Genomic DNA, 26,968 nt, shown 5'->3' with positions numbered 1-26,968 from the left:
TGAGCATAGCATCTTTATACCTAATGAAGCATCAGTCTGAGATACTTACACCCCAAACTCAGACCCCAGCTAAGGGCAACGAAGATCTTCAGCTACCACTACTTTGATTGCCTATGAATGCACAGCCCATCAGAAGGAAGGGAATTGGATTTTGCTTCCTGTCCTCACTGTGGCTGTTACTGGGACACTTCCCCTCCATGGTCCCACAAAAAAGAGAGACGCTCCTTTCCTCAGGATTATACTTTTAGATAGTGCACCCACACGAACTGGCTCAGGGATCCTAATACTACAGTTCTTTGGATTCATTTACTCAGTCACTTCCCCAGGGCAAAAGTCAGGCATGGAAATAAACTGCCCTAAAGCCTTTATGTATGTTTGTATGTTACATATGTAGGGTATGGATTGATTGATTGAAATTTAACTTCCGGTTATGGAAAATTTAAAACACACACAAAAAACAGAGAATGTGGTATTAAACTCCATTTGTCTCTCACATACCCATCACTCTGGTTTAATACTTATCAATCCTTGCTTAATCTTGTTTTCATCTCTCTAGCCACTTCCCCCCTTCCCTATGGAATATTTTGAAGGAAATCCTGGAGATCATAGAATTCCATACTTAAGCAGTAGTAGTAGACGGTTTTCAAAAACACAACCACAGTATAATTGTTACAAGGACAAAATTACAAACCCTTTATCAGTAATTCCTTAATATCATCTAATATCTAGTCTTTACATTTCCCAATTGTCTCAAAAATATCTGTTTAGGGGCACCTGGTGGCTCAGTGGTTGAACGTCTGCTTTTGATTCAGGGTGTGATCCCAGGGTCCTGGGATTGAGTCCCACATCAGGGTCCCCACAAGGAGCCTTCTCCCTCTGCCTATGTCTCTGCCTCTCTCTCTGTGTGTCTCTCATGAATAAAGAAATAAAATCTTAAAAAATATATGTGTTTATAACTTGCTTGTCAAAATGGGATCCAGGGATGCCTGGGTGGCTCAGCGGTTGGGTATCTGCCTTTGGCTCAGGGCGTGATCCTGGAGTTCCGGGATCCCTGCAGGGAGTCTGCTTCTCCCCCTGACTGTGTCTCTGCCTCTCTCTGTCTCTCATGAATAAATAAATAAAATCTAAAAAAAAAAAAAAAAAACAACAGGATCCACATACTGTATTTGGGTATTAGGTCTCTTAAATCTTTTTTAATTTATTAAGATAATTTATTTGTTGAAGAAATCCTGTAATTTGTCCTATAGAACTTTCCATATTCTGGGTTTAGTTGATTGCATCTTCTCTGGTATTGTTTTGACACTTTCCTATATTGCTCATTCTCCCTTGTCCTCATAAACTGGTACATTTAGATGCTTGATTGGATTTAAATTCAAAATATTTTGGGAAGTAGTAAACATCTTAGTGATGTTAAAATTGTCAGTGGCTCTATCAATCTTTAATTTACTGTTTTAGCAGCCATTGATGATTGGTATTTAAGTCTATTTTATTAGGAGATTACACAATGATCTCTTGTCATTTCTTTTACATTTATCAGATGGAAAAATTTTTTTTAAAGATTTACTATTTATTTTGAGAAAGAGAGCATGTGTGTGGAGGAGAGCAGAGGGAGAGTGAGAGAGAGAATCTTAAGCAGACTCCATGCTGAGTGTGGAGCCTGACACCAGGTTTGATCCTATGACCCTAAGATCATGACATGAGCTGAGATCGAGTCAGGTACTTAACTAATTGAGCCACTCAGGTGTCCCTCAGTTGGAAATATTTTATACAAAGAAACTTTTTCATAACAACTTTGGTCACCCTAAAATGCAATTTGTACAGGAGAAGCATAGTGCTTGATTTTTTTTCTTTATTTACCGACTTCCATTACTGTATAACTTAGTAACTTATTATAGCAACTTCTAGGTGACTTGTACATTTTCTTTCCTTTTTCCTTTCTTTTAATATTTTATTTACTCATCAGAGACACAGGCAGAGGGAAAAGCAGGCTCCCTGTGGGGATCCTGATGTGGGAATTGATCCCAGGATTCTGGGATCATGACATTCAACCACTGAGCCACCCGGATGTCCCTACATTTTCTTTTCTTTTTATAGAATTAAAAAAAAGTTTTTTAATTTATTTATGATAGAGAGAGAGAGAGAGAGAGAGGGAGGCAGAGACATAGGCAGAGGGAGAAGCAGGCTCCATGCACCGGGAGCCGGACATGGGATTCGATCCCGGGTCTCCAGGATCGCACCCTGGGCCAAAGGCAGGTGCCAAACCGCTGCGCCACCCAGGGATACCCCCTACATTTTCTTTTCTTAATGTCATTATAAACTTGTGCATTTTAACATCATTGATGTGATAAATGATTTAAAATATATTCTGTAGGCAATGGTAAGCCACCAAAGGCAGGTCCCAACTTTCAAACATAAAGCATACCTGGCCATGTATCTACAAATCAAACAATAAACTTACTGTTTTAGGAGGAATTCGGAAAATGAAGATCAAATCTTCTAAACATACCTAAACTTTTAGCCACCACATTTTTTTTTTTTTTTTAATTTATGATAGTCACAGAGAGAGAGGCAGAGACACAGGCAGAGGGAGAAGCAGGCTCCATGCACCGGGAGCCCGACGTGGGATTCAATCCCGGGTCTCGAGGATCGAGCCCTGGGCCAAAGGCAGGCGCAAAATCGCTGCGCCACCCAGGGATCCCTAGCCACCACATTTAACAACGACTATTTCCAGGATCCTATACTTGTTCTCAGATTTTCTTCTTTACTTTCAGCCAGTTTACTGAACTTCATTTCATGAATGTCTGAATATCTGATTGAGGCTAGAGATTCAGTTACTGGCACACCTAATGATTTCCATCTTTATATCATTCAAATTGCATTTATAAGACCTGCATTTCCTATAGCTAGTATTTGCAATTGCATTTTTACAAAATAAGAGCAAATTAATATCCAAATAATTTTCCAGTACTCTGGTAATTGAACATGAGTGTGTGAACAATGGGATGCAACTCAAATGGAAGTGAGTGCCAGTGTGTGAGTTCAACCTCTTGTCAGATGACATACCAACGCCAGAATTTGATGTGTAGAAGGAGGATTAGATGTTTTAAGAGTATGCATGAAACTCTGTTATCAACTGTGACAGGCTGGATCGTCTGTTGACTTGTTACATCTCCACCAGACAATTAGTTCTGAGAAGGAGAAGTTCGTTTACTCCTAGCATCCAGTGGATGATTTCCTAAGATGGAAGAAAAAAAAGATGTATACAAGGCAAGAGAAAAATATACAATGATTTTGAGTACTGAGCATCATAATTAGATCTAGTTTTTAGTCGTACCTTTGGCATATTTTGACTCTGGGGTATGGGTATGATAAATATATTTCTTTAAAAATTACTTTGAGTATAGATGTAGTACATTTCATCTGGGAGTATCTTGAACAGCAAACAAAATAAAATCACTGGTAGTTCGTTCCTTAAGGTTAACATTTGGGTGTCTTTGTATAATATTAAACAATATAGGAATCATCTTGAACATATTGCTTTGTACTCCTACATTTATTTATTTTTGTAAGGATTTTATTTATTCATTTGAGACAGGAGATAGAGAGATAGAGAGAGAGAGAGAGAATGAGCAGGGGGAGAGGCAGAGAGAGAAGCAGACTCCTCGCTGACCCAGAAGCCCAGAAGCCTGATTGCAGGGCTCCATCTGAGGACCCGGAGATCATGATCTGAGCCAAAGGCAGATGCTTAGCCATCTGAGCCACCCAGGCTCTACATTTAAATACATGGTTAATACTATCCTATGTTACTTTCTCCTACAATGGAAATTTTAATGGCTATATTCCACTATCATATCTATTTTTAAAGTAACCAGACCCCAATCCAATTTCCAAACACGAGATTCTGATAAATAGGACCACAGAGCAGTGATTCTAATCAGAATTGTGCTTGTTAATAACAGCAGGCTATTTCATGGCACATACAGCTCCAGGATGTGAGATTAACCTCAACAACTATTCATTTAGTTTGGTTTGATTTTCTGCCAGTCTTATGACCAACTTGAAGCAGGTCCTAGAACAGAGAATGTTATGTTTGGTGTCCAGGGAAGCAGCAAACTAGAGAGGCCATCCCAAATTCCAGAATAATAGAGAGCCAACATTCTCTTTATACCCATGTTATCCATTTTCTGCAGCAAAATCTGAACTAAAAGGGTAAAAATGCCATAGAGGTTAGGTTAAACTTCTTGTGGAGGAAAGTAACCTATTAGTATAGAAAAGAATGGAAATGGTGAAACCAAAAAGAAGCTGAAAACAAATCTGTTGATACATTTTGCTTTTAAGATTCTACACCATGTAAATGTCCTTCAAGAAGATAAACTTAAGCTGATTCATTGTCACTTGCTTCTGCAGTGGTTTCTCAGGCATCTTAGCTAGCAGCCACCCTGCCCCCAGGGTACTGAGGTCTAATAAATATTTTTCAGGCAGACTGACAATAGGAAAGAATTGTAGGACAAGAAACTACCTGCAGTATTCAGGTGGGAGTATCCTGGAAAGTGATGTGCTGAAAAACTGACCCTTCCAGCTGGTTAACTTTTATATTCATGCAATTATTTAATTTCTGTGACATTTATTCATCAATGACAAGTGAATATATGACAGCCTAATGATACAGGGGAAATGCAGTATTGTGTATGGAATTGGGAGAGATGTAAAAACAAGTGCCATGGTATTCTTTCTTTACTTTTTTGTTTTTTGTAATCTCTATACCAAAAGTGGGCCTTGAACTCAGGACACTGAGATCAAGTCATGTGCTCTTCCCGCTGAGACAACTAGGCACCTCCGTGGTATCACTTCTTTTAAAAGCTTAAGCAAGAATGCTTTAGGCCTTTGTTATTTGGTATAGTATGTATTATTTTCTACCATCAGTATTTCCTTATTTTGGTGACAGCACCCCATTTTTTCTCCTGGAGAGCCACTCTTCTCCTATAGTACATGTTCTTTGGATGAAACAGAGGTGAAACATGTGACTCACATTTGGCTAATCACAGGATAGAGTTTTCCAGGCTACGGTAATTTATTAAGGGATGGGCAGATAATCTGTGGTGGTTTATTTTTTAATTTTTAAAAATTTTTAAAATTTATTTATGATAGTCACACACACACACACACACACACACACACACAGAGGCAGAGACACAGGCAGAGGGAGAAGCAGGCTCCATGCACCGGGAGCCCGACGTGGGATTGGATCCCGGGTCTCCAGGATCACGCCCTGGGCCAAAGGCAGGCGCTAAACCACTGCGCCACCCAGGGATCCCCTCTGTGGTGGTTTAATTAGTGAATTCAGAGACTTTTGCAAAGGATCTCTTTCTTGGTGGACTTGGACCAGGATGGATGAAGACTTGAAATGATTGGGAGCTGTCTTGCTCCCACACGAAGCCTGAGTATAAAGGTATATGGAGGAGAGCTGAGATTTTTTATTGTTGCTTTTTGTTTTTCAGAAGGCTGTCTTTGATCTGATCTGAAATGGGCATGAGTGGCAATAGAATGAAAGTTCTAACTCTACCCTTATTTTCACAGGACAGTTAGAAGTGTCTAAATTGTTAATTTAAAAAATGGATGTTTTATGACAACAAAAGCAAGAAAAACTCTATATTGGAATAGCTTATTATATAAGCATCATAAAATGTTCTAGGGATATGGCATTTTGGAGTATATAAAGGAAAATAGATATTTTCTCAAGAGATGTGTAATCTTCTTGGAAAGGCATGAACATTAAAAAAGAAACCTTTTAGAACACAAATGAATTGCAAACGGTATGCATATCAATATTTTGCATGGCAATATAGGATAACTATCTAGAAACAAAACCAGCCTACAACAAAAGGATGGGTAAAAAGTTTAGGCTAAACTCTGGATATTTCCATTTAATTCTCAAGGCATTAATTCTCCTATCTCTAATCTTTATGTAGAATCATACATTTGTATTTCCTATCTGGATGTTTCTTCTAAATAATTGCTTATTTGGGGATGGCTCGGTGGCTCAGCGGTTGAGCATCTGCCTTTGGCTCAGGACAGGATCCCGGGTCCGGGATCGAGTCCCACATGGGGTTCCTTGCGGGGAGCCTGCTTCTCCTTTTTCCTGTGTCTCTGCCTCTCTACACCCAGAGAGAGAGAGAGGCATGTGTCTCTCATGAATAAATAAGCAAAATCTTTAAAAAAATAATTGCTTATTTGATATCTCTACTTAGATGTCCAATAGGCATCTCAAACTTACCTTGTTCAAAAATAGTTTTTTCCTTCAATCTTGCTTGACCTAAACTGTTTTCCAAATTTCAGTAGATACCAACCCCATTTTCCAGTTGTTCAGGTCTAAAACCTTATGGGTTGTCTTTTACTTTTCTATTAAAATTTTTTTTTATTTATTTGAGAGAGAGAGAGAAGAAGAGAGATAATGAACCAGGGGAGGGGCAGAGGTAGAAGGAGCAGTGGACTCCTTGCTGAGCAAGGAGCCAGGCAATGTGGGGCTTGATCCCAGTACCCTGAGATCATGACCTGAGCTGAAGTTGGATGCTTAATAGACTGAGTCACCAAAGGCCCCCTACTTTTCTCTTTTTCTTGCATCTTGAATCTATTCCATCAGCAAATCTTACTGTCCCTATCTTCAAAATGTATTTAGAATCTAACCACTTCTTAATATCTCCACTGCTGCCTGAATTATTGCAATAGCCTAACCAGTATTCTTGATCTTATCATTGCCTCTCTAAAGTCTATTCACAATACAGCAGGTTAAACAGTCTAATCTTATTAGGTAAATTTTCAAACATACAGCAAAGGTGAAAAAATTTTACATTTTTCCATCTGTACACACACTACATAGATCCTACTATTAATAGAACAGTCCTTTTTTTTTAAAAAAGATTTTATTTATTTACTCATGATAGACACACACAGAGAGAGACAGAGACACAGACAGAGGGAGAAGCAGGCTCCATGCAGGGAGCCTGATGTGGGACTCGATCCTCGGTCTCCAGGATCACGCCCTGGGCCAAAGACAGGTGCTTAAGCCGCTGAGCCACCCAGACTGCCCCTAGAACAGTCCTCCTTAAGATGACAGATTGTGTAACTCCTCTGTCCAAAACTGATAGCTTACCTAATTCAAAAAAGAAAAGGCAATTTCTTACCATAGTCTTCAAGACTCAGTATGATCTGGTCCCTGTTACCATTCTTCCCTGTCGTCTATTTCTCTTCAGTCACACTGGTCTCCTCATTGCTACTCACATATGGCTAGTACATTCTTGCTTTATGGTCTTTGCACTCTGTGTCCCTTTGCTTGGCAAGCTCTTCTAGGTATTTGAATGGCTTGCCTCTTTCTTTGGATCACTTCAGAGGTCTTCTCTGACTCTTCCAAATAAGTATTCGGTTGAACAATTTAATGTTATCCAACCATGTTGAACCATATGAACCTAATATTGTTCTGAGTTTAAAAGGAATGTAGAAAAGATCAGGAATTTCATATGGTTTAGGCTAATAAAATAGCATTACTGCCCTATCCTTTTATTCTCGGGTTCCAATATTCTTTATAGAGCTTCTCATCATCTTATGTACTGTTGTGTATTTTCCAGAAGATCCTGAAAGATGGGGGGTCTTTCTGGTTTGTTCAATGCTTGTACTCAGTATGCAGATGGAACTTGGCTTATGGTGGGCACTCAGAAGATAATTTAAAGAATGAATTCTTTACATTAAAGTGAAAGTGATCTTTTGGAAACACAAATCTGAGGTCACTTCCACAAAAACTATTTTTTCTCCCCACAAAAATGCTTAAATTGGTTTGTATCACTTTCAAAACAAAGATGAGAATTCTTACTAGACTTATAAGACCCCGCATGTTGGGTCCTTGCTTAATTCTCTAGACTCATTTCACATTATCTCCCTTATTTCTTTTCAGGCCCTGGGACTCTGCTGGTTTCATTATGAAGTCTTTATGCTCTTCCCTCACCTCTGTATTAACTTTAGCCAATTTTTCTTTTTTAAAGATCTTATTTATTTTAGAGAGATAGAGAGTGCAATGTGAGTGGGGGAGAATCCCAAGCTGACTCCACACTGAGCACAGAGCCTGATGTTGGGCTTGATCCTAAGACCCAGAGGTCATGACAGGAGTTGAAATCAAGTCAGATGTTCAACTAACCAGGCCACCCAGGTGCCCCCACCTTGAGGCAGTTTTTTTTCTTCTTTTTTTTTTTTTTTTTTTTTTTTTTAAAGATTTTTATTTATTCATGAGAGAGAGAGAGAGGGAGGCAGAGACACAGGCAGGCTCCCGTGGGACTCGATCCTGGGTCTCCAGGATCAGGCCCTGGACTGAAGGTGGCGCTAAACTGCTGAGGCTGCCCCTCACATTTTTAAAAAGATTTTATTTATTTATTTATTTATTCATTCATGATAATGAGAGAGAGAGAGGCAGCGACACAGGCAGAGGGCAGGGAGCCCGACGTGGGATTTGATCCCGCGTCTCCAGGATCGCGCCCTGGGCCAAAGGCAGGCGCCAAACCGCTGCACCACCCAGGGATTCCTCACAGGCTGTTTTAAATCTTGGCTCAAACCATCTCCTGCTAGAAGCCATTTCCGATATCCCAGATTAGGTGGAGTTCCATTTCAATGCCCTCATGTACCACCTCCTTATCCTTAGAAATACCTACTCAGATTATACTTTTGTGTGATGATTTGTCTCTCTTACCAGACAGTAAGTTTCATAAGAAAATACAGCTTTTTTTTTTTTACTTCCCATTGGATCCCTAGCATCTCTATCTGGCATATAGTAGTAAGAGCTTAATACTCCTTTAAAAAAAAATCTCGTGTCCCCGTTATTAGCGTCTAACTGGATACCCGGTACACGGTTACACGGTAGATGTACATTTGCTAAATGAACCATAGTATGAAAGATGTTTACTCATTTACAATAAATATAAAATGCAGAAGAGTCATCATTTGATGTGATTAAGGCATTCATACATAAATTGATATCTACACAAAATTCCAAATTCTCTCATCAACTTTTCCTAACCATTAAGACTGAAGAAAGTAACTTTCACTCCTTTTCTTTCCTTTGTTTCCTCTCTAGTGGAGTAAAGGGTGAGCTGTCTGGCTAGGAAAATCCATGTAGAGCCAGAATTAACCATAAGTGAGATTTGGCTTCTGAACCAATAGATCATGGCATCCTCATTAGAATAGTTAGATGTTTAGAAACCTTTTTTTCCCAAATGAAAAGCTTTGCACTATTTTTCTTTCCTTTCTGTTTTTTTTTTAAATATTTTATTTATTTAGACCTCCAAGCAGACTCTGTGCTGAGCCTGATGTGAGGCTCTATGCCATCACCCTGTAATCATAACCAGACCTGAAATCAAGAGTCAGATTCCCAACTGACTGAGCCACCCAGGTGTCCCTATTTTTCTCTTAATTTTAATAGCAATCTCTTTGAAAATATTTCAGGGGTCAGAGGATATATTAAAACACATACATAAGTTGTTTTCATTTACAGGTTTATTAGGGCTGAATGACATGGAATAGTGTAAGCAGAAAAAACCAAAAATGTTACAAATGACTTCCTTTTTAATATGCTGAAACATATAAGTTTTTAGTAAACTTTTAATTCCAGATTGGCACTGTGGCAAGCTTATTGATTTTGTCATTTATTAATTTAGGAAAGGGAGAAGAGCCAAATCAAGCACAATTAAAAATGAATTGTTAGAAAACGGTAATTTTTGGATATAATGAAACATAAAAAGAAACTAAAAACTTAAAGAAGATAGCAGGATGTTAATTTTCTAGTTTTTTTTTTTAATTAATTTATTTATTTATTTATGATAGTCACACAGAGAGAGACAGAGAGGCAGAGACACAGGCAGAGGGAGAAGCAGGCAGGCTCCATGCACCGGGAGCCCGACGTGGGATTCGATCCCGGCTCTCCAGGATCGTGCCCTGGGCCAAAGGCAGGCGCTAAACCGCTGCGCCACCCAGGAATCCCTAATTTTCTAGTTTTAATAATGTATTATGGGTATGCAAGCTGTTACCAGTGGGAGAACCTGGGTGAAAGGTACAAGAATCTATTATTTTTTTTTGCAACTTCTTGTGTAATTATTTCCAAATAAAAAATAAATAAATTTAAAAAATAAGGACAACAGGAAAGATAGTAAATGAAGAAGGAATTTTTTTAAAAAATTTTTATTTATTTATGATAGTCACAGAGAGAGAGAGAGAGAGGGGCAGAGACACAGGCAGAGGGAGAAGCAGGCTCCATGCACCGGGAGCCCGATGCGGGACTCGATCCCGGATCTCCAGGATCGCGCCCTGGGCCAAAGGCAGGTGCCAAATCGCTGTGCCACCCAGGGATCCCAAGAAGGAATTTTTAGAAAGAGAATTTAATTATACATAGTTGAAGACTTTCTTTGCCAGATTTCTTTTTTTTTTTTCTTTGCCAGATTTCCATAGGGTTGTGAGGAGTTAACCAAAATTTTAAAAATGCTTCCAAGACAGACACATAGTTCACTAATAAAAATATTAGACTCTGAAAAGTGTTAACCTATTTTTAATGTTTGAACTAATGGTATTTTCTAGAGATGTATAGAGTGAAAAATAGTAGTGTTTGCAAAAAAACAACTTAATTTTGTGAAAACCCACAAAAATGAGTGTTTGCTCTTGAGAAAGGAAAACTTTTCTCTTGACATCATCAAAGAAAAATGTGAAAGATCTGATATGAAAGGAACAAAAATGTACAAATCCTATCACCTCATTCCTCAAAACTGTATAAACATTTGCAAGATTTTCCTTCATCTATTACATGTCCCTAGAGTAGCCAGCCTACACAGTCCTGGGGGCATTCACATGTCACAATATTCCATAAAAATCTGGGAACACATATCAATGTGCAAAGAAAGACTGCTTGTGAAATAATTCAGAGTGACACATTAAGGCAGGACCCCTTTGCCATGACAAACTGTTAGTGTCACGATTTTATCATATTCTTGGGAGCATTCAAAAGACAAAAGGTATTATCAACTCTTAAAACAAGTGGAGCAGTTTTTTTTGGTGCCAAATAGATGGCAAATATCCTATAGAGGGAGAAGCAAAAACAGAGAAGCTCCAAAACTGTCTCATATCATTATACCTTAAAGCTTATTAAAGCAACATAGACACTGGACACTTCACTTATATTTCCTTCTTAAATTAGAGTTTAGCGGGCAGCCCCGGTGCCTTGGTGGTTTAGAGCCGCCTTCCGCCCAGGGCTTGATCCTGGAGACCCAGGATCGACTCCCCATCAGGCTCCCTGCATGGAGCCTGCTTCTCCCTCTGCCTGTGTCTCTGCCTCTCTCTCTCTCTCTCTCTCTCTGTGACTCTAATAAATAAATCTTTTTAAAAAAATTAGAGTTTTAGCAATATGGTGCAAAGTAAAAAGGGAATTAGGGCTAGAAAGACCTGAGTTCAAATTCTAACTCTTCCAGCTACTAGTTTTATCGTAGGCTAGTCATAATCTCCTAATCTCAAGGTCTTTGTTACTAAAATGGGTATAATGATCCCCATATCTCTGGGCACCTGAGTAGCTTAGGCGATTAAGTGTCTGCCTTCAGCTCAGGTCATGATCTGGGAGGGCTGGGATTGAGCCTGCTTCTGGTTCCCTACTCAGTGGGGAGTCTGCTTCTCTGACTCTTCCCCCATCTCGTGCTCCTCTCTCTCTCAAATAAATAAAATCTTAAAAAAATAATAATCCACAAATCTCAAGGTTGGTCTTAGTACTGAAAGGGATAATTATTTAGGTGCCTAGCACAATGCTGTGCAAAGAATAGGTAGCAATAAAGGTGAGTTCCTTCCCAGCTTTCCCAGAAGACACAACAAAATGTTTCTTTCTCTAATAGTTTGCTATGTGTCAAAACAAATGGCTAAGGGTTAAATAAAAAGGGCAAGAGAATCTAATCCTACTATTATCCAAACAATTGTTCTATTGTTAAATAATTATGCAGTTATATAAACTAATATTTAATAAACATTATTGGATTTATTAGTATTATTCAGATAATGCATTAATACCTGAATATGTCCTCTCTTTTGCAAGTCGGCTTTTTATTTTGACTTTAACTGATTTAGCAAAATAGGCCACTAATTCTTTTATTCAGATCATAACAGTACAATCTTTTGGAAAGATTAAGCTCCTCCTTTTTTTTTTCTTTAAGATTTTATCTATTTATTTGAGAGAGAGAGTGTGCTAGAGACAGCACAAGTCGGGTGGAGACTCCCGCTGAGCAGGGAGTCTGAAGCCAGGCTGGATCCCGGGGGGACCATGACTTGAACAGAGGCAGATGCTTAACCTTCTGCACCACCCAGGCGCTCCATACTTTTCTTGATCCCAGGTTTAAAAAAAAAAAAAAAAAAATCATAGTTTTAATGTTTACTCATGAGTCTGAGAAAAAGTGACGGAAAAAAGAAATGGTAAAAAGTTAAAGAATTTGTCTTTCAAGGCTGATGGTGTAATTCTCCCTGTGATGAAGCACCTGTTTATGTCTGTCTGGAGACCAACGTTCCCTAACTCAGGCCTGGAACCTTCCCGAAGAGTGCCATATTCCCAGGCCCCACCAACTCCAAGAGGTGAGCAAGCCTTGGAAAGCGTAAGAGGGGACGGCACAGAGAGCCCTGGGAAGGCTGTAGAGGCGGGTTATTCAGCAGGTTCTGGAACCTACAGTCCCTGTCTGTAAGGCTGTGTCTAAATGCATTTGGTGCCTTTTCCCCAGGAAGCTGCTCGGCGATCACTTCCCTCTAGAGGTTGGTCCTCCAGCCGTCCTATCCAGAAAAAGGGGTCTCGCCCACACCACCCTCATCCTTCTTCTGTATTTCCTGCACAGCCTCACCAGTCTGTCCTTACCTTGTCCGTCTGCGTAAACCCCTCCACCCTCCTAGAAGGTAAGCGTCCCCAGGAGCCGGGTGGGCCCTGGCCTTTCCCCAGCGCCTGGAACTGCGTCTCGAGGGGCACTTCGGGATCGTGCGTGTCTCGCAGCTGTTTAACGGCCTCTACGTCCCGCCATTCTTCTCCCTCCCCCAGCCCCTCACCCCGCCGCAGTCCTTTCCGGAAACCATTTCGAAATCAGGCGTTTTCATTCTGGAGATAAGGCTTCCAGCGTTGCCGCGACCCCCCTCGCTCCCGCTCACCCGTTCCGCGCAGTCGGAACCGCCGCCCGGCCCGCTCACCCAGGCCTTCTGGGCCGGACAGTGTAGGGGAGACCCGGGCAGGTGCAGCCTCGAGCCGGCGCCCGCCTCAATTCACCTTCCCGGCTCGTGGTCCTCCGCGGGCTCCGGGGAGCCACCTCGAGGCTGCTCGGGCCTCGGCCCTCCCTCCGGCGGTGGCGGCTCCCGGGGCGGCGCGTAGCCGGGGAGCCGGGGAGCCGGGAGTCCCGAGCCAGGCCCGGGCCCGGCCGACCCCGCAGCGCGCGCCGCCGCGGCCGCCGACTGCTTCCGGGTGAGCGGGTCACCGACCCTGTGGCCCCGCCCCTCCTCCGCCGGCCGCTCCGGCTGCGGCTCCTCCCGGGGGCAGGTTCCCGCTGTCTCCGTCTCAGCCGCCGCGCCGCGGGGCCGCCGGCGTGACCGACCGACCGGACGCGGGCGCCGGGAGCCGCCGCGTCCAGCCCGGGAGCCTGGGACCCAGTCCGCCGTCCGCCCGTCGCTCTCCGCCCCGCCGGCTCCCGGCGGCCGCCCCGCGCCCGGCCCCTTCCCGGGCGGCGCCGCAGCGGCAGCGGCAGCGGCAGCGGCAGCCGCAGCCCGCGCCCAGGGGCAGGTAAGGGCCGCCGCCCCGCCGCCCCGCCGCCGAGACCCCCGGCCGGGCCTCCGCCGCCGTGCGAGCCGCGCGCCGCTGACCCGGTTGGGGGCCGGGCTTCCCCACGGGCTCCGGGGCGTTCGCCGGCCGCACGCCTAGTTCCTGACGCGCCCGCGGTCTGGGCGAGGGGAAGGGGCTGCTCCCTTTGTGGGAGGTTGCATCGGCCGCTGTCCCTGTGCCTCGGGTGCTCGGCGCTCGCCCGGCGCCTCCCCGGCCCACGGAGCCAGGCCGGTGGAGGGCGGGATATTTTTATGGGATTTCTTCCCTTCCTCCTCGACCCGAACCAAGGCGCGGGCGCAACCGGCGCTGGGTCGGAGCGGGCGTTGGGGTTAATGCTTGACTAACGCGGGGCGTTATTCACACCCAGATTGTTAACTTCCACGCTCCAGTCGGGCCTGCTTCTCCTGCCTGCGGACACACAGCAGGAAGCAGGCGGACCTAACGCGACGCACCTCTTTTCCTTAGAGGGAAAAAAGTTCAAGTGTTTGCTCTACTTTGCGACCGTGCGAGATGCAGATACCGGGCTGCTGAGACACAGCTAAGGAAACGCTGCCTCCGAAATTTTAACTGTTGGCAGCGCATTTTCTCTGAGTTTCCATTTAATGACTCAGCATTTCTGCAGAAATCAGAACATCTGCAGAGTAGGTTAATTGACTAAAAGGTAACAGGTAAGAATGCCTTGAGTAGCCATTAATTTTTTATGTTATTGCAATGGGAAGAGAACGTGGATGCAGTAAATGGAATCAGAGGGATGGTGAGCAGGTACAGGTGGGCGACTTCATATTGAAAATAACATTTTCCCCGAGATCACATTTGGGGATGAATTTATATATGAAGGAGCAATTGTAGGAGAATGCAGTGTTGCAGATAAGAGATGGTTGGCAGACACTTGAGGTTCGCTGTGGTTTGGAAGTCGTGCAGAATTAACCCTGTTTAACCAACATCATGCTCTGTTTAACAAATATAGAGATGGTGACTTAGTATTATATTAGAGTAAGAATTTCAGAAAGTGTGATTCATTTAGAAAGTTAGGTCACTCACTCTGTGACTCATTGATACGGATCTTAAAATTGGAATAGAGGAAAGCTAGAAGTTTGTTCCTGCCTGTTTAACTAGATCCCTTCAGTCATTTCATGAAGTGTGTTTTGCCTTGTTAAGTTTATTCCTGGGATATTTATTGTCATGAAGTATGGTAAGGAAATAAAAACCGAACTTTTGAAGAATATTTGGCTTTAGAATAGTTGCTAAGTAGATTGTTGTAATTATATCCCCTGCCCCGCCCCCCACATTTTTTTGCCGGATGAGGGAAGATAAATGAAGGGATCTAGAAACAAAATAAATGTCAGTGAAAAGATATTAAAAAAGTTTACTAATCAAAAAAAAAAAAGTTTACTGAAATAATCTACAGCATGTAAAATAATCTTTTGAGTCTTTTGATTCACCTATTTTGTGAATCCTTAAAAATGTGGAATGAGACTACCTGAGTTCTTATGTAACTTCTGTTATAGAAGAAAGTGTATTGAAGCTGTGATTTATTATTGGAATGAACTTTTTATTGCTGAAATGTAATTTGATAATTTTTGGCTTTAAAAATGTTGTTAAGCAAAATAACCTTGAATCATAGAGCACTTGATATTTTTAGCTTTCTTTTTCTTCTTTTGGGAATTCAGCTTATATTACCTTGATTTTCATTTGTAGGAAACTTTAGTTATCGGCTATAAAGTAATGGTAAGTTGGTCTTACTTACCAGATTCCTTTAATTACTTGACTGAATTTTGGCATCTTATTTTCTTGGATATCCATTCTTATATACAGCGTTCCCTAATGTTGCTTTTGATTTTTGTCCAGCTAACAGTGACTTAATTCAGTTCCCAGTAAACCGAGATTCCCTTTTGGAAAATCCCTTGTGGAAACCACCATAACTAACAGTTTTGATAGGTAGACATGCAAAAGAAGCCTTCTTACGTCATGATTTAAGCATCTCCATAATGAAGGAACAAAGTGATAGGAGGGTGTATTTGGCAAGTAGATTCTTTTTCTCTCAAAACAAAACCAAAAACATATTTTTACTAGAAATGAGAGTTGTGTCTTGCTAAGCTCTTTGTGAATTGTTTCACTCTGCTCTTGGTGTAAAGAGGAACAGAATCGATGATGTGTAGGAAAAAAAAATTCTCCCAGCAGTGTGCTAGGAATGTTGATGAGGATGATTTAAGAGGAAATACAATTCCTCTGTCTTTACCATTGGGACACTATCCATTGCACCTACAAAACAGAGGCCATTTCATAGCCTTTTCCTTTTAGGTAGTTACTTCCTTTCTGGAGACTGACTCTAAATGGAGAGATGGACCTTTAACCAGGAAAATGTACTGCCTTATCCGATTTGCAAACAATAGACTTTATAACCATTATTCAAAACTCTACTTTTAAAATCAGAAGGCAGGGATTGAGCAGAATTTGCCCTGTGAGTAAAATAACTCACTTTTTCCTTCATTTTTCCTTTTAAGATCCTACATAGACACCTTTGGACTGATTTTTTTTTTTTTTTTTTTGTGTTGCACGTTGCACTTTTAAAACTTTTTGCCCTACAAGAAATTAGGCCACACTTAAAAGGAATCAAACAATGGACTAAAAACTGGGTTTACTATAAGTTTTATTTTTTTATTATTTCTTTATTCTGTTTCTTGGGGGAAGTCTGAGATTTGCTAAATATGTATGCTTTTGTTTTGGTCTAATAGTAGGGAGAACAGTAGATAAGAGTAAAAATGATTGAGGAAAGGGAAAACATGGCATGCATACATAGGAAGAGAATGTCCACTTCATGGGTACAGTAGATTTGTGGGACTTTTTTTTTTTTTTTAAAGGTTTATTTATTTATTCATGAGAGAGACAGACTGAGAGAGAGGCAGAGACACAGGCAGAGGGAGAAGCAGGCTCCTCGCAGGGAGCCCGATGTGGGACTCGATCCCATATCCTAGGATCAGACCTGAACCTAAGGCAGGCGCCCAACCGCTGAGCCACCCAGGTGTCCCTGATTTGTGGGACTTTTAAAAATAGATAAAACATTTATAAAGAGAATGTTATATGGTGCAAAGGAAGCCTCCTTTACAAAACAAACTTCTAGCCTTTTCTCATTCCTGTGTCCTCCAATCCAAGCAACCACTGTGAATGGTTTCCTCTATGTTCTAATCCAAATTTTCTATTACATATGTAATCACCTATCTTTAGGAGAACTTTCTTCTTTCATTCTTACCTTTGACACATCTTAGGGATTTTTTTGTATTAGCACATGTGTCCCTGTGGGTTTTAAAAAAGACCGGATGTCCTGCATAGTGTAGACAAACCATAATTTATTGTCCATGATTTATTATACCATTCCGTATTAGCAGACATTTAGGTTGTTTCTAGCTTTCTACAAATGTTGCTATAGTGAACAACTAGTATATGTCTTTGCACTAGTCCGCAAGTATGTATATGGAATATACTTCTGAAAGAGTGATTGCAAAGTTGGGGCTTAAGTTGAGGAGATTCATAAATTTGTTTCAATCTTATATTGGACTTTATAATAGAAGTTATCTTCTTTCTCAACCTTGTGGAGAAAGGAGCTCTTTATCCTCTCCATTTTAAAAAATAGTAACTTGTATTTTATAAAGCAGTCTTAAACATTTCAGAGTGACAGGTGGTTAATTTTGTTTGTACTGGTAAAGGTAAAAAATACTGTAGCTTGAAGACTGGTGTTATAGGCAAACCATTTATATTTGGTAATAGTTAAATGAATACATTTTGTAGTCAGTTGGTTGTTTTGGGATTTTATGACCATATCAATTAAAAATATTGTATATGGTTTAACTTCTTGCCCTGCTGAAATCTGCTACTATATTATTATGCAAAGAAATCAGTCCACCTTCTGTCTTCCTTTACCTTTCACATCCTTAGTCTATTCATAATAAAATAAACCTCTGTAGAGTTTGAGATTCAAAAATCCTTTTGCAAACCAGAGTGTTACTGATGGATTAATTTCCCAAGGCAGGGGATAGGTACAGATTCAGTTTTTATTCTGTAAATTGTATGTGAGCAAATTAAGCATTTAAAAGTTCAATTTCTTTTTTTTTTTTTTTTTAAATTTTTTTTTTAATTTTATTTATTTATGATAGTCACATAGAGAGAGAGAGAGGCAGAGACATAGGCAGAGGGAGAAGCAGGCTCCATGCACCGGGAGCCTGACGTGGGATTCGATCCGGGGTTTCCAGGATCACGCCCTGGGCCAAAGGCAGGCGCCAAACCGCTGCGCCACCCAGGGATCCCTAAAAGTTCAATTTCTGTATTATACAGCTCACTCATGACCAGGAGGAGGGGGCTTCAGGAACTTTTGCCCTTTTAAAATCAGAGAGGCTAGAGAAAAAAAAAATACTGAGGGGCTAATGTCTGATGATGAAGTTGGAACTTATGAGTGGCAGTTTCTCTGGCTGATGCCCAGGGTCTATTTTGAGGCCTTGTCAAAGCTTGTCTGACAGAACCTACCACATAACTGTAATCTGTCCTGGCCCTGCTGCAAGTCAGGAAGGCCTGCGGTTTAGGAAAAGTGGCAACCACAGAAGAGTGAGCTTATAGAGGACATTTGCCTTCAGACGATTAAGGCTAAGTTTTGGGGTGAAAATCTGCTTAGTGTGCATATTCCAGGATCATTTTTTCCCCCTTTTTGTCTTCCTTTTTAAAGAATGATTTTTAAGCATGATTAAGGAAAACTAATGAGGAAGGTATTTTAGAAGAATGTGCAGAAGGAGGAGCACAGTATTGTACCAGTATTGATATGTTTTGGGTTAAGGGTGATCAGTCAAATGTTTTACAACAGGCAAACCATTACTGATACTGGCATAGGGAGGCCATAGCCCTAGTTGAACTAGTTTAGTTCAGAGACTTACACATATATATATCTTTGGATCAAAAGGACACCAGGAACAAAAGACTATTTTACAGGATTATTTTGGGTTCATATTCTCTTCTTCCCATAGAACTGCTACAGTCTCATGTACATTATCATGAAGTTATCTCTTTAAAAATAACTCGAGGCTGTTACCAGATTCTATCTCCCAGCACAGCTGCCTCTGTGTATCATGTGCTTTCTCATGAAGACCTTGGTATTTTCTATACTTAGTGAGTGAGGCACTTGAGTTTAAAGTTCTTTAACTGATTTTACTTCTTAGGCTAGAAAGCTGTTTAAAGGGCTTAGTGCTCTACCCATTTATTCAAGGTTTCTGTCAGCATATTAAACTGCAGCCTTGTATTACAGTCAAGGTTGTTTGAAGAATTCTGCATGCAGTGCAAACTTAATTTACAGACTCAAAGCCTGGAGATGCTTTCCTTTCTTTTGCTTTAGATTAGGTTGTAACTCCAAGAAATTTGGTTTTTCCTTGCCCTCAGAAATTTGGATTATTTGCATTTGGTAATGACAATGTATTTAATAATGTATTCGGTGTAAGGAGAAAAAGTAAACTTGAGAATTTTTCCTTTTTTTTCTTTTTTTCTGTTCCTGTTATCTGATTTATTCCTATTATCCCTTCCCTGTCTCAGGTCTCAGCCTTCCCCTACTGAAAAAACAAAACAAAACAAAACAAAACAAAAAAGAGGATCGTGCAGAACAGAAAGTGGAAAAGAGGTTGGGAAAAGCTTTGGAGTACAAGTGTGTCCTCAGAAGTGAAATATTAAAACTCTTTTTTTCTTTTTTTTTTTAAGATTTTATTTATTTAGTCATGAGAGACACAGAGAAAGAGAGAGAGGCAGGCTCCATGCAGGGAGCCCGATGTGGGACTCGATCCCGGGACTTCAGGCTCATGCCCCAGGTCGAAGGCAGGCGCCAAACAACTGAGACACTCAGGGATCCCCTAAAACTCTTCTTAAAAAAAAAAAAAAAATCATAGTTCAACTTTTTCATTGTTTTCACTTTGAACCTTGTATATCCTAGTTGTTTTTTTCATTACAAACACCGAAATCTTAACTAGTTTTGATATAACATAGCTTTACTGTTTTAGGAAACTAATTTTAGAGTTACTTTTTCTGATCACTTTGTTATTCTTTCTGTATCCCCCACTTTCCTAAGTTGAAACATTTTAACAACCAGGAGCACTCTTTTGGCTCTGTTTTCCAAGTAAGATAGAATATACTATATGCAGACGATTAGGATGTTAAAATATTTATTTCCCTGTTAAATGGTTTAAGTAATTTATGACAATAAAAAAGTACAATTAGTAAGCATACATGTTGTTGCTATTTAAAAAAGGGGAAAAAAGAAGGATTTCAGTAAATTGACCCAAGGATTTTCGGATTAAAGATAGAAAAAAAAAATCAGTTTTAGATTAGATGTCTTTTTCCTTGTCATGGATATTGCCATATCTAAGTGGATAGTCAAAGAAATGAGACAGTCATTGTCTGCCTGTCTTACCCCAATGCATGGTTTATTATCCATCCAAATGGGTTTTTAAAAAAACTATGTTAAAATATGCATAATATAAAATTTACAGTTTTAATCATCTTTAAGTATACAATTCAGTGGTGTTAAATACATTCACACTGTTGCACAGCCTTCATCACCACCCGTCTCCAGAACTTTCTTATCCCAAACTGAAACTCAGCTCCCGTTAAAAAATAACTCCTTGTTCCCCACAGCACCTGACAACCCCTATTCTTTCTATTAATTTGATTACTTTAAGCACTTGATGTAAGTAGAATCATGTATTTCTGTTCTGTGACTGGCTTGTTTCACTTAGCACAATATCGTCAAGGTTCATCCAAGTTATAGCATGCATGAGATTTTAGCTCCTTTTTAAGACTGAATAACATTCCATTGTATGTATATACCACATTCTGTTTATCCCTTTGTCCGTAGATGTACACTTGATTAGCTTTTACCACATTGTGAATAATGCTGTTGCGAATAATGCTGCTATCTATGAATACGAGTGTGTAAATACCTATTTGAGTCTCTGCTTTCATTTCTTTTGAGTTTATACCCATAAGTACAATTGTTGGATCATGTAATAACTGGGTGTTTAATTTTTTGAGGAATTGCCATACCCATTTTCCATAGTGGCTGATCATTTTACAGTCCTACCCACAGTGTACAGGGGTTCCAGTTTCTCTGCATCTTTGACACACTTGTTTTTATTTTTATTTTTTTAATAATAGCCATTCTAATGGGTGAGGTGGTGTCTCATTTTGGTTTTGATGTGTATTTCCCTAATAATTAGTGATGTGGAGCATCTTTTCATGTGCTTCTTGGCCATTTATCTATCTTCTTCTTTTTTTTTTCTTTTTTAAAATTTATTTATTTATTTATGATAGAGAGAGAGAGAGAGGGGCACAGACATAGGCAGAGGGAAAAGCAGGCTCCATGCACCGGGAGCCTGACATGGGATTCGATCCCAGGTCTCCAGGATCGCGCCCTGGGCCAAAGGCAGGTGCTAAACCGCTGTGCCACCCAGGGATCCCTTATTCTTTTTTTTTCCTTTTAAGCTTTTATTTACCTATTTATGAGAGACACAGAAAAAGAGAGAGGCAGAGACACAGGCGGAGGGAGAAGCAGGCTCCCTGCAGGGAGCTCGATGTGGGACTCCATCCCAGGACTCCAGGATCATACCCTGGGCCGAAGGCAGGTGCTAAACCGCTGAGCCACCCAGGGATCCCCCCATTTATCTATCTTTGGAGAAATATCTATTCAAGTCCTTTCTCTATATTTGAATTGGGCTGTTCATTATTGTTGTTGTTGAATTTTGGGAGTTATCTATTTATTCTGGATATATTAATCCCTTGTTAGATGTACAATTTGCAGATATTTTCTCCCATCCTGTGGGTCACTTTTTTTGTTGTTGTTGTTAATGTCCTTTGATGCACAAAGTTTTTATTTTGATGAAGGTCAATTTATCTCCTTTTTTTGTTGCCTGGGCTTTTGGCGTTATATCCAAGAAATCATCACCAAATGCAACGTCATGAAGTTTTTGTGTATGTTTTCTTCTAAAAGTTTTGTAGTTTTAGCTTGCACTTAATTCTTCGATCTACTATGAGGTATTTTTGTTTGTGTTATATGCCAGTAACACACTGTTTTGGTTACTGTAGCTTTCTAGTTAAGTTTTGAAATCAGGAAGTATGATAACTCCAACTTGTTCTTTTTCAAGATTGTTTTGGCTATTCAGGGTCCCTTAAGATTTCATATGAATTTTAATTTAAGGATGGGTTTTTCTATTTCTACAAAAAATCATTGAGATTTGATAGTGCATTGAATCTGTAGATGGCTTTGAGTAGTATTGACATTTTAACAATTTAAGTCTTCAATCGAACACAGGGAAGCTCTCCATTTATTCATGTGTCTTTTTATTTCTTTCAGCACTGTTTGGTAGTTTTCAGTGTACAGGCCTCCTTGGTTAAGTTTTTTCCTAAGTATTTTATTCTTTTTGATGCTTTGTACATGGAATGGTTTTCTTAATTTCCTTTTTGGATTGTTCATAGCTAGTGTATAGAAATGCAGCTGGGGTATGCGTGTGTGTGTGTGTTGATTGTGTGTGCGTGTGTGTGTGTGTTGATTTTTTTAATCTCTGTACTTTGCTGAATTCACTCATCCAGAGGTTTTTTTCTTTTCACCCTAAGATAGATAGATAGATAGATAGATTTATTTATTTATTTATTTATTTATTTATTTATTTATTTATTTATTTATTTAAAAAAGATTTTATTTCATTTATTCACGAGAGACACACACACACACACAGAGAGAGAGAGAGAGAGAGAGACACACACACACAGGCAGAGGGAGAAGCGGGCTCCATGCAAGGAGCCGGACCTGGGACTCGATCCCCGGTCTCCAGGATCACATCCTGGGCTGAAGGTGGCGCTAAACCGCAACGCCACCGAGGCTGCCCTCACCCTAAGTTTTAAAAGCTGTGCATTTGTTTTCTGTGTTGTGTAACAAGTTACACAAACTTAGAGCTTAAGGGACGCCTAGCGGTTAAGCGTCTGCCTTCAGCTCTGGGTGTGATCTTAGAGTCTCGGGATCGAGTCCCACGTCGGGCTTTCTGCATGGAGCCTGATTCTCTCTATGCCTATGTCTCTGCCTCTCGCTTTGTGTGTCTCTCATGAATAAATAAATAAAATCTTTTTAAAAAAAGACCAAAAAACAAATTTAGAGCTTAAAACAACACACATTTGTTATCCTATAGTTTCTGTGGGGGCAGGAGTTAGCATGGGTGAGCTGGCTCCTCTGCATAGGGTCTCATGAGACTGTAATCAAGGTGTTGTGTGTGGCTGGGCGGAATTCTCTCCTGGGGACTTACAAGATAAAAATTCATCTCCAAGCTTACTGAGGTTTTTGGCAGAATTTGTGATTTTTAGGACTGAAGCTTCTTGCTCACTAAAGGTTGCTTTAGAATAACTAAAGATTATGTAGAAGCTGTCTTTAAGCTCCTAAAGGCTGCTCTCAGCTCTTAGAAGCAACTTGAATTTCTTGGCCCTGTGGTATTTCCTGATATGACCACTTGGTCAGATCATCAAGGAGAGTCTAGAGCAAGTCTGCTAACTGACTAATATTATATAATGTAACATAATCATGGGAATGACATCTCATAACCTTTGTCATATTCTGTTGATTAGAAGCAAGTCACAAGTCCTGGCTACATTCTTTGGGAGGTGTTTACACTAAGGTAGGAACAGAAGAAGGGGGGATAATAGTGGAGAGTCACCTTAGAGTCCATCTGGCATAGCTGATTATAAAATAGCATCTACTTTATAAACCCATTTTTGTTTAAAAGCATATATGTGCAGTTAAAAGAAGTATCTTAAAAAACAGTACACACTTTATAAACCTACTTTTGTTTGAAAAACATGTATGTGCAGTTAAAGAAATATTACTCATGGTTTTTATTGTTATTTTGTATTTCTTCATTATTTCTCCCTCTCCTCTGTGCAGCATTCCAGTTTTGCAATTTAAATCAATAGTTGGTGTTTTCATTATAACTAAATAAATATTATTTACTGCTCAGCCAAATATTGTACCATGTTTTTTTTTTTTCTTGTTTAACTTTCAGTTTTTCCAGGGAGGCTTCTGGGGAGTTTCCTTTCTTTGCTTAGTTTTCTGTTCACCTTATTTTTCCCAGATGCTCCAACAGTTTTTTTCAAGTGCCTCATCACATCCAGCCATCTAATTTATTTTGAATAAAATAATTAGTTTATTTGTGAAATATGGAGAAGTATAAAACAAAATACGGTTTGAAGAAAACAATAAAATGAGCATCTGTGTCTCACTACCTAGGTCAAGAAATGAACATTACAGTTATCCTAGAAGTTCTTATACATATTCTCTAATGTACCTCTTCCTCTCCACGCAATCACAATACCATTTTACATGTCAGTCACTCTCTGAGCACCATTTCCTTCCCAACTCTGCAGTTCCATCTCACCCTCCCTCCATACATGTATTTCTACTTAATATGTGGTCCAATTTTTTGAAAAGTGGAATAGCTCAACCACTTTTTTTGTGTCTGTTAGTCAGGATAGACTAACCTACTTTAACAACCCCCAAGTTTTAGTGGTTTAACACGATTCAAGTATATGTCTCACTCACATCTCTGTTGGTTGTGAGTTGGGAAGCAATGGTAGAGGAGTAGTCACCACATGAAAGGAGCCTGAGTCCCTGGATGCCTCTTTGGAACGAATTACTCTTTTGATTTTCTCTTTTATTTGATGAAGTATATCCTCTAGTAGCTTATTGACAGGGCATACAAGAGGGAAAATTTTGAGACCTTGCATGTCTAAAAATGTCTTTAATCATCAAGTATGAGAAGGGGAATGGTTTGACTGAGCAATAGACTGCTTATATGTTGTCTGTAGATTTCTTTCAGAAGTTTGAATTAATCACTCTATTGTCCTCTTTCCAGAATTACTTTTTTTTTTTTTAAAGATTTTATATATTAATTAATGAGAGAGAGAGAGAGAGAGAGAGGCAGAGAAAGGTAGAGAGAGAAGTAGGCTCCATGCAGGGAGCCCGATGCGGGACTCGATCCTGGAATTCCAGGATCACACCCTGGGCCAAAGGCAGATGCTCAACCACTGAGCCACCCAGACATCCCCAGAATTACTTTTTAAGAAAGGTTTTTATCTATCTATCTATCTGAGAGGGAGGGAACATGAGCAGGAGGAGGGGCACAGGGGGAGGGAGAGAGAGCATCTCAAGCAGACTCTGTACTGAGCAAGGAACCCTGTGTGGGACTTGATCCCACTACACTACCTTGAGATCATGACCTTGAGCTGAAATCAAGAGTTGGTCACTCAGTTGACTGAGCCACCCAGGTTCCTCATTTCCAGAATTACTTTCAAAAGTTTAAAGCCATCCTAATTGTTTATTCTTTCTATGTAACCTGATTTTCTTACCCATAGAAGCTTGTAAAATTGTCTTCAGTGTTTGAAATTCACTGTGGTAATTTACTATGAAATACTTTGGTATGGACTCAGGACTTGTGTTGAGCATTTTATGGGCCCTTTGAACCTGGAAACTTATGTCTTTAACATCTGGGAAATTATTAATGATATCTTAATCTATTTTTCCGTATGTGTATGTGGTAGGCTGCGGTGGATGGGCAGGTATGGGAGGAGGGTGGGTCAGTTTGTCCTTATTTGTATAAAAAGGAGCCACCCAAGTGTTGATGTTAGGTCTTTTATGAGCAGAAGTCATGTATCTAAAGTGGAAGCTCATTGCATGTGGCTTTAGATTGCATGGCATTTGGATTAGCTATTCTTGTAGCTGTGCCGTCAGCTTGGATCTCTTCTCTAATTCTTCCCTTGTGAACATTGTACTTATATTGCATTATATCTTGTTGACTTCCTTTTATGGGCTTGATTGGTGTCTTGCCTACCATTTCAAAGTATTACTTTGCCCTTTCTAAGACAGGTTTAAGCTACACAAACCTGACCAACATGGTTCCAGAGAGGGGAAATGTTGGCCTCTCCCTTTAAGCAATAAAAGTATCTCATAGCACTACTATTTTCTTTTCCAGTCAGTGAGCTATGTGGGTAGAGATCCTCAAGGAAAGCTGATAATTTGAGAGGATTTTGCTTTGATAATAAAAAGTTACGGAATTAAAAATTGTTTTTTTCCCAGGACTTCAGAGGACATTAATGCTTGCTTCTTTGTTCTAATTTTGACCTTTTGATCCAAGTTAGATTTTTAATTTTAAAGGTTAATCCAGTGGTGCTCATTTTATTTAAAATTAGCAATGTGTTTTTCACTTACTTAAAATGTCATTATGCCTAAAGAAGTGATGGTCACTGTAATATCTATTAGGAGATTACAGTTGTACCAGAGATGACCAACATAAATTTTTATAGTTCTGTTTTGCAATTGTTCTGACTTTTTTTTTTTTTAAGATTTTATTTATTTATTTATTCATGAGACACACAGAGAGAGGCAGAGACATAGGCAGGGGTAGAAGCAGGCTCCCTGCAGGGAGCCTGACATGGGACTCGATCCCAGGACTCCAGGATCATGCCCTGGGCTGAAGGTGCTCCTGTTCTGACACACTTAATGAATCTTTCCCCTTTATCAGTTCATTAATATTGTTTTAAAGTTGGTTGATGTTATAGGCTTGTATTATCATACTGTGAGGTGGCCCATAATTGTGGCTTTCAGCTTAAATCATTTTTTTACTAAAGTGATTATCAATAGTATATAAAACTTAGGACAAAAGGATAATTCTTTTTTTACACATTGCCTTTATTGTTCATTGTTCCTGTGTATGAAGTTTTACATATTTGCAGTCATACTTTACATGGCATTTTGTTATCTTTTTGCACCTGATAGGCATAATATCAAATGTGTCCTTGTCTTTGCTTCCTTCCTATGAGTTTTCTCCTGCCATAATTTATTACATCATGATGACTGGCCTTGACTTAAAGCTGTTGTTGTCAGCTTGGGTCATTTTCAGTTTTATCTTTGGTTTTACTAAAGACTAACACAAAATTAAAATGTATGTATTTATTATTAATTAATTAATTAATTAATTAATTTATGAGAGACACAGAAAGAGAGCGAGCATGAGCGGTAGAGGGAGAAGCAGGCTCCATGCAGGGAGCCTGACATGGGAC

General features: G+C 40.0%; 1 protein-coding gene and 1 non-coding gene across 28 annotated transcripts in view; one reads left to right on the top strand and one right to left on the bottom strand.

Moving 5' to 3' along the window:
• LOC102151663 overlaps nt 1-3,333 on the bottom strand; it is a 29,103-nt gene extending 25,770 nt beyond the window's left edge. The window contains exon 1 of the transcript XR_005376844.1: nt 3,064-3,333. This is a non-coding gene — a transcript (uncharacterized LOC102151663). The remainder of the gene's footprint in view (nt 1-3,063) is intronic.
• A 9,444-nt stretch (nt 3,334-12,777) lies between these two features.
• The window catches only part of LRRFIP2 (LRR binding FLII interacting protein 2), a 108,325-nt gene continuing 94,134 nt past the window's right edge, over nt 12,778-26,968 (top strand). For 24 of the 27 annotated variants that reach the window (XM_038570400.1, XM_038570398.1, XM_038570396.1 and 21 more), the window contains exon 1: nt 13,742-13,810. The gene's annotated coding sequence lies outside the window, so the exon portion shown is untranslated. Of the gene's footprint in view, nt 12,943-13,741; nt 13,811-14,047; nt 14,518-26,968 lie in introns of those variants that run through there. The other 3 variants (XM_038570377.1, XM_038570376.1, XM_038570401.1) reach the window with 3 other exon arrangements.

Source organism: Canis lupus, chromosome 23 (genome assembly GCF_011100685.1).
Source record: "Canis lupus familiaris isolate Mischka breed German Shepherd chromosome 23, alternate assembly UU_Cfam_GSD_1.0, whole genome shotgun sequence".
In the NCBI taxonomy this organism is placed as follows: domain Eukaryota; kingdom Metazoa; phylum Chordata; class Mammalia; order Carnivora; family Canidae; genus Canis; species Canis lupus.
The sequence above is the reverse complement of the archived record's forward strand: the minus strand, read 5'-3'. Positions and strand labels throughout refer to the sequence as shown.